This window comes from Kogia breviceps, chromosome 3 (assembly GCF_026419965.1).
Source record: "Kogia breviceps isolate mKogBre1 chromosome 3, mKogBre1 haplotype 1, whole genome shotgun sequence".
NCBI classification, from domain to species: domain Eukaryota; kingdom Metazoa; phylum Chordata; class Mammalia; order Artiodactyla; family Physeteridae; genus Kogia; species Kogia breviceps.
In genome coordinates this window covers 1,328,646-1,337,952 of record NC_081312.1, presented here as the reverse complement: position 1 = coordinate 1,337,952, position 9,307 = coordinate 1,328,646, and positions in this window count along the sequence as shown.

Genomic DNA, 9,307 nt, shown 5'->3' with positions numbered 1-9,307 from the left:
AAATAGGTGGCTGCCAGAAGGGAGGGCATTGAATGGGGAAAGAAATAGGTGATGGAAATTAAGAGGGACAAACTACTAGTTGCAAAATAAATGAGGCACAGGTATGAAAGGTACAGTGTGGGGAAAATAGTCAATAATTATGTGATATCTTTGTATGGTGACAGATCATAACTAGACTTTATCATAGTGATCTTTCGGAAACGTACAGAAATACCAAATCATGATGTTGTATAACAGGAACTAACATAGTGTTGTAGGTCAATTATGCTTCAAAAACAAACAAACTCATAGAAAAAGAGATCAGATTTATGGTTAGCAGAGGCAGAGGTGAATGTCAAAAGGTACAAACTTCCAGTTATAAAGTATAAGTACTAGGGATGTGAGGTACGGCATGATAAGGATAACCAACACTGCTGCGTGTTATAATGACAGTCGTTAAAGAGTAAACCTTAAGAGTTCTCATCACAAGAAAAAATTTTCCATTTCTTTAATTTTGTGTCTATGTGAAATGATGCTAAATTTATTGTGCTAATCATTTCATGACTCATGAAAATAATGAAATCATTATGCTGTACACCTTAAACTTATACTGTGCTGCGTGTCAAATATATCTCAACAAAATTGGAGGAAAAAGACATGACTATATAAGTAATAATTTTAACAATATATTGTTGGGTTTACAATACATGTGGGTGTAAGATATATAATAATAGTACAAAAAAGGGGAGGGCATGAAGCAATGTAAGAGTAAAGTTGCTGTATTTTCCTGGAACTAAGAATAAATCTGAACTAGATTCTGATAAATTAAGGTCAATAACTCAAATATGTAATTTTTAAATTTTAAAGTAATTAATGATTCCTCATGTTGCCTTAGAAAACAACCACTTTATACAAAATAAATCAGTAAAGAAATGAGGAACAAAAATAACATGAGACATAGAAAACATAAAGCAAAATGGCAGATGCAAATCTAATCATATCAGTAATAACTCTAAATGTGAATAAATTAAACAATCCAATCAAAAGGCAGAGATCGTCAGATTGTCTAAAAAATAAACCAAGATCCAACTATATGTTGTCTACAAGAGACACATTTATATTCAAATAGGCAAATAGGTTGAAAGAAAGAATGGAAAAGGTAACATGTAAATAATCAAAAAAGTGCTGGCGTGGCTGTACTATAATCCAACAAAATAGACTTTAAAACAAACAGACAAAAAACATTACCAGAAAAAGAGGGCCATTTCACAGTGATAAAAGGGTCATTCCATCGGGAACATATAACTACCTTAAACACATAAGCAACTAGGAACAGACTCCAAAAATATGTGAAGTAAAACTGAGCAGAACTGAAGGGAGAAATGGAGAAATAGACAATTCAACAGCAAAAGTTAGAGACATCAATACCCCACTTTCAACATTGGGTAGAACAACTGGGCCGAATATCAATAAGGAAAAGAAGACTTAACAACACTATAAACTCAGCAGACCTAGAAGACATCTGTACAGCACTCTACCCAGAAACAGTAGAACACACATCCTTCTCATTACAATTGAAACATTCTTCAGAATAGACCATGTGTTAGCCTATATAACAAACCTAAGTAAATTTAAAAGGGTTTAAATGATACAAAGTATTTTCCCCAACCACACTGAAATTAGAGATCAATAAGGAAATTCAGAAATTCACAAATACATGGAAATTAATCAATACATTCTTAAATAATCAATCCATCAAAGAAGAAATCTCAAGGGAAATTAGAAAATACATCTAGATGAATAAAAATGGAAACATAATATACCAAAACTTACGAGATGCAACTAAAATAAGTAAAGATGCTCAGATGGAAATTTATAGCTGTAATGACCTATAAGAAAAAATTTGATCTCAAATCAATAACTTACCCTTCCACCTTAAGCAATTAGAAAAAAAAAAAAGTAAGCCAAGTCCAAAACAAGCAGAAGGAAGGAAATAATAAAGATTATAAATAGATGAAACAGAGAATACAAAATATTAGAAAAAGGGAATAAAGCCAAAAGTTCTGGTTTTTTTTAAAACAAGTTTAATTCTTTGAAAAGATAAGCAAAAGTGACAAATCTTTATATATACTGACCAAGAAAAAAAGAGAGAAGATTCAAACTTATAAAATGAGGAATTGAAAGGGGCCATCATTACTGATCTGTAATGATAAAAGATTATGGGAATACTATAAATAACCATATATGTTAACAAATTAGATAACTTAGATGAAATGGACACAATTCTAGAAAGAGATAAACTTCCAAAACTAACTTAAGATGAAGCAGAAATTTTAACAGACTTATAACAACACATTGAATTAGAAATCAAAAATTTCCCACAAAGAAAAGCTCAGGTCCAGTAGGTTTACTGGTGAATTCTACCAAAAGTTCAAAGAATATGAATCCTTTATAAACTCTTCCAAAAAGATGGAAGAGGAGAAAACACTTCCCAACTCATTCTATGAAGCCAGTTTTAACGTGATACAAAAACTTGACAAAGACATCACAAGAAAATTATAGATCAATATCCCTAGGGAATTCCCTTGTTAATATAGATGGTAAAATTCTCAACAAAATAACAGCAAACCGAATCCAGCAACATATAAAAAGGATTATACATCATTACCAAATGGGATTTATCCCCGGAATTCAAGGTTGACTTACCATACAAAAATCAATTAATGTAATGCACCATATGAAGAGGATACAGAGCAAACTTCACATGACCATCTCAATAGATACAGAAAAAGTATTTAGCAAAATCAATATTCTTCGGTGATTAAAAAAAATTCAACATTCTAAGAATAAAAGAGAATTTCCCTTACCTGATAAAAAAGAAAGTTCAAGAAACTCACAGCTAACTTCACACTTAATGGTGAAAGATTGAAAGCCTTTCCTCCTAAGATCAGAAATAAGACAAGGATGTCCACTCTTGCTATTTTTATTCAACATTGTACCAGAGGTTCTGGCCAAGGCAACTAGGCAAGAAAATGAAATAAAAGGCATTCAGATTAGAAAGGAAGTAAACTATCTTTATTTGCAGTACTATGTGTATTTAAAAAAATCCTAAGGAACCCACAAAAAGCTGGTATAGTTAATAAACAAGTTCAGCAAGTTTGCAGGACATGAGATTGATATACAAAAATCAATTGTTAATCTACACACTAACAATGAACAATCCAAAAACAACATTAAGAAAACAATTCCTTTTATAGTAGCATCAAAAATAAAATGTTTAGGAATTAATTTAACAAAAGAAGTGCAAGACTAGCACACTGAAAACTACATTATTGAAAGAAATTGAAGACAATCGAAAGAAATAGAAAGACATTCAAAGCTCATAGATTAGAAGGCTTAATATTGTTAAGATGGCAATACTCCCCAAATTGATCTACTGATTCAACATAATTTCTATCAAAATCTCAGCTGACTTTTTTACAGAAATTGACATAACTGAAATCCTAAAGTTCATATGTAAAGGCAAGGGACCCAGAATATCAGAGGTAGAAAGTTTTGAAGATAAGTAGAGTCGGAGGACTCACACTTTATGATTTCAAAACTTACTACAAGCCTATAGGTATAAAGATAGTATGTTATTGGCATGAGGATAGATATATGGCTCAATGGAATAAAACTGAGAGTCCAGAAAATAATATTTGCATTTATAGTCAACAAACTTCAATCAAAAAATTGATTGCCAAGACAATTAAGTAGAGGAAAGTATAATCTTTTGAATAAATGGTGTTGGAACAGCCATATGTCCATTTATAGAAGAATGAAGTTGGACCACTAATTCATACCATACATCAAAATTAAAATTCAAAATGAATCATAGACCAAAATGTAAAATATGAAATTATATAACTCTTAGAAGAAAACATAAGAGTAAATTTTCATGACCTTGCATTAAGCAATGATTCCTTAGATATGACACCAAAAGCACAAGCTGGCAAAAGAAAAATAGCTGAATTATACCAAAATTTAGCACCTTGGGAATTCCCTGGTGGTCCAGCAGTTAGAACTTCACGCTTCCACTGCAGGGGACACAGATTCGATCCCTGGTCAGGGAACTAAGATCCGGCATGCCGCGCAGCATGGCCAAAAAATTAAAAAGTAATTAATTAATTAATTAAATTTCTAAAATTGGGTTTTAAAACCTTTATGCTACAAAGGATACCATCAAGAAAGTGAAAGTACAACCCACAGAATGGGAGAAAATATTTGCAAATCATATATCTGATTAGGGACTTGTATTCATAATACATAAAAAACCCTTACAATTCAATAATAAAAAGATAAATAGCCTAATTAAAAATGGGCAAAGGACTTTAACTGACATTTCTCCAAAGACGTACAAATGACCAATAAGCACAAGAAAAGCTGCTCTATATCATTACTCATTAAGGAAATGCAAATCAAAACCACAATGAAATTCCACCTCACACTCACTAGACAGCTAGAATCAAAAACACAGATAATAACAAGTGTAGGTGAGGATGTGGAGAAACTGGAACTCTCATAATTTGCTGGTGGGAATGTAAAAGTGTGCAGTTGCTTTGCAAAACAAAATCTGGAAGTTCTTAAAATGCTAAACATAGATTTACCATATGATTCAGTAATTCTATTCTTAAGTGTATATACTCAAGAGAAATGAAAATATATGTTCACAATTTTTACATGCAAATTTTCATAGCAGTATTATTCACAATAGCCAGAAATGGAAATAAGCCAAATATCCACCAATTGATAAATTAAATGTATTATAATCTGTACAATGGAATATTATTTGGCAATAAAAAAGGAATGAACTACTGATACATGCTACAAGGATGTTTACAAGAATGAACCTTGAAAACATTATTCTGAGTAAAAAGACCACATATTATATGATCGCATTTATAATGAAGTGTCCAAAATAGGCCAATCTATAAAGACTGGGAGTAGACTAGTGGTTACCTAGGGTTAGGGGTGAGGTAGGGAGGAATGAGAGTGACTGCTAATGGGAGAGGAGTTTCTTTTATGAAGAATGAAAATGTTCTAAAATTAGAATATGATGATGGTTGTGCAACCCTGTGAACATACTAAAACACATTGATTTGTACACCTTCAGTGAGTGAGTCATATGGTATCTAAATTATATCTTAATAAAGCTGTTTCTATTTTTTTATTTTTTATTTTTTTACAAATTTATATCTCTATTTTTATTTTTGGTTGCATTGGATCTTGGTTGCTGTGCATGGGCTTTCTCTAGTTGTAGTGAGCAGGGGCCACTCTTCATTGTGGTGCACAGGCTTCTCATTGCGGTGACTTCCCTTGTTGAGAAGGGCAGGCTCTAGGCGTGCAGGCTTCAGTAGTTGTGGCACACGGGCTCAGTAGTTGTAGCTTACGGGCTCTAGGCGTGTGAGCTCAGTAGTTGTGGCTCACAGACCTAGTTGCTCCATGGCATGTGGGATCCTCCTGGACCAGGGATTGAACCAGTGTTCCCTGCACTGGCAGGCGGACTCTCAACCACTGTGACACCAGGGAAGTCCCTGTTTTTTTTTTTTTTTTAATCATCAGGACTAGAGTGGTCAAAGCAGCTTTATCTGTCATAATAGTACAGACAATTCCCATGTTATTTTGAACATTCTGGCACATGGGAAAAGATGGAAAACTTCCCAATTTAATTCATGTGGCCAGAGAAACTTTAATTATCTAATTAAAAGAGAACAGAAAAAGATAACTAAAAACCTGAATCACTTTGCAAACAAATTATAAATAAAATATTAGTGAATAGAATGGAGAAAAATATTTATTTTATACTTTATTCCAGGCATACAAGGATAGTTCAGTACCAGGAACTCTAGCTACATAATTTATCAGTCAACCTTATAATCCCACCAGTAGATGGCGTTTGATAAAACTTATCAGTCTGACAAAAAAACAAACAAAAAAAACCCATCCTGAGTAAAATAACCTTACAAGAAAACTATTTAACTCAAATAAAGAAATCTAGAAAACCAGCAGCAAGCTGTAGGGGAATGGCTCCACCATGGTCTCTGGAGACCCTGCACATCTCCTCATGGGCCACCTAGACAAGGTTTGACCACAGTCTGTCCTGAGTCCAGCCATGTGGACCCTCCTGGAGCAAGGAGACAGACGTCCCTCTGGGGGTACACAGGTTTCTGTGTAAGTCTACATAAATGTTTGACCATAGTTTAGGGGCTCCTCAATGGTAGAGCAACTCATCACTCATGCCAGTTATCACCTGGCCCCCTGGTTTGGTGTCATTCTGTGGGATTAGGGACATAGGGAGCTGACACCACGCTGATGTAACCTTTGCTATCTGTGTAAAAAACTCTGATCTACCTGGGCACACTGGCTCCTTACTGGCAGGTCTACAGGAGTGTGGCCAGCTGACCTCACAGATGCCAGGCTGCCATTGAGGGACAGCATGACTGTTTCACACAGATGAGATCTAAATTGTGAAACACCAAACTATTTCAATTAAAATCAGAACTTCATCAGGGAAGCCCACTATTATTATTTGATATTGCATTAGAGGTTCCAGCATATGTGATTAGACAAGAAAATGAAACATGTCATATAAATGTTGAAAGAGATAAAAACTGAGTTTTTGCAACCCTAGACATTGTATTAAAAAGTCAGAATTAACAGGAAAAATATGATAGAGTCAGAGAATGTCATATAATTATGAGATCAATATATCACCTCTTTTCAAATAATAAGCCATCTAGAAGTGGAGAGGAGAAAAAATAGTCTATTCACAATAGTGACAAAACCATGACTACTTGGGGATAAAATGGAACAAGGAAGACAGGTGAATGTGTGTGCTGTGTTCAGACACTTCCTGCTCCTCTCCTGCTCATCTCAGGATTCCAGGTCCCCTCCCTCTGCTTCCAGGTAGTTTGGCCAATGGCAGGTGCTGACCCAAGATTGAAGGGTGGGGGAGGGAAGAGCAAGGGTATTTCTCCCTGTCCCTCTCTGTTTCCAGTGGTCTCCTCTGTGGCTGCAGCTCCCACCTGAGAGCCCCTCCCTCCATGGCCCCAGATGAGGCCGGGGAGCCCTTGCTGTGGTCAGAGCTCTACCTCCTCCCACTGTCCCTCCAGTCCCAGCCCTGCCTGGGGCAGAGTTGACCTCCTGGTGTTCACTTCACCATGCCCTGGGTGGTTTCTCCCCTCTTCCAGTCCAAGGAACCACTCCCGATGTGACATTCCCTCTGCCTGAGAGACCTGGAGTGGTTTCTGCTTTCCAGAGAAGACCCTGACTCTACAATCAGTGTGAAGAAAACTATCACATCTTGTTTAAGAACACAGAACAGACATACCATTGTCCAGGATAAGAACTCGTAAGATTAAAAAAAAAAAATCAACCTAAAATTTATGATTAAATTTAATGCAATTTTATTACATTCCCAACAGGGGTCTAGGGGTTTTGGTGTTACCTTAGTTAAGTAAAATTATTTTGAAGTTTATCTGGTAGGGGCTATAAACTGGAAGTTTGTGTACCTCCCCCTGAATTGAGATGCCCTAACCCCTCAATGCCATAGTATTAGGAGGTGAGGCCTCTGGGAGATGAATGGTGTTAGATGAGGTCACAAGGGTGGAGCCCATGATAGGATTAGTGCCCTGGTAAGAGGAGGAGGAGACCAGAGCTTTCATTCTCCACCATGTGAGGACGTGGCTGTCGTATGCAAGCCAGGAAGGGGGTCCTCACTGGAACTCGATCGTGTGGAACCCAGATCTCAGATGTCTAGCCTCCAGGACTTAGAAATAAATGTCTGCTCATCTTGACAAATTAAAAAGGAGTTGGAGGAATCAGACTCCCTGACTTCAAACTATACCACAAATCTACAGTAATCAAGACAGTATGGTACTGGCACAAAAACAGAAATATAGATCAATGGTACAAGATAGAATGCCCAGAGATAAACCCACGCACATATGGTCACCTAATTTACGACAAAGGAAACAAGAACATACAATGGAAAAAAGACAGCCTCTTCAATAAGTGGTCCTGGGAAAACTGGACAGCTACACGTAAAAGAATGAAATTAGAACTCTACTTAACACCATACACAAAAATAAGCTCCAAATGGATTAAAGACTTAAATGTAAGACCAGACACTGTAAAACTCTTAGAGGAAAACATAGGAAAAACACTCTTTGACATAAACCACAGCAAGATCTTTTTTGACCCACCTTCTAGAGTAACAGAAATAAAAACAAAAATAAACAAATGGGACTTAATTAAAGATAAAAGCTTTTGCACAGCAAAGGAAGCCATAAACAAGACAAAAAGACAACCCTCAGAATGGGAGAAAATATTTGCAAATGGAACAACAGACAAAAGATTAATCTCCAAAATATACAAACAGCTCATGGAGCTCAAAAAAAAAACACAAACAGTCCAGTTAAAAAAATGGGCAGAAGACCTAAATAGACATTTCACCGAGGAAGACATACAGATGGCCAAGAGGTACATGCAAAGATGCTCAACATCACTAATTATTAGAGAAATGCAAATTAAAACTACAATGAGGTATCACCTCACGCCAGTCAGAATGGCCATTATCAAAAAATCTAGAAACAATAAATGCTGGAAAGGGTGAGGTGAAGAGGGAACCCTGCTACACTGTTGGTGGGAATGTAAATTGATAAAACCACTATGGAAAACAGTATGGATGTTACTTTAAAAACTAAAAATAGGGCTTCCCTGGTGGCGCAGTGGTTGAGAGTCCGCCTGCCGACGCAGGGGACACGGGTTCATGCCCCAGTCTGGGAAGATCCCACATGCCGCGGAGCGGCTGGGCCCGTGAGCCATGACCGCTGAGTCTGCGCGTCCGGAGCCTGTGCTCCTCAGTGGGAGAGGCCACAGCAGTGAGAGACCCGTGTTCAGCAAAAAAAAAAAAAAAAAAAAAAACACACACAAAACTAAAAATAGAATTATCATATGACCCAGCAATCCCACTACTGGGCATATACCCTGAGAAAACCATAATTCAAAAAGATACATGCACCACAATGTTCACTGCAGCACTATTTACAATAGCCAGGACATGGAATCAACCTAAGTGTCCATCGACAGATGAATGGATAAAGAAGATGTGGCACATATATACAATGGAATATTACTCAGCCATAAAAAGAAACAAAGTTGAGTTATTTGTAGTGAGGTGGATGGACCTAGAGTCTGTCATACAGAGTGAAGTAAGTCAGAAAGAGAAAAACAAATACTGTATGCTAACACATATATATGGAATCTAAAAAAAAAATGGTACTGATGA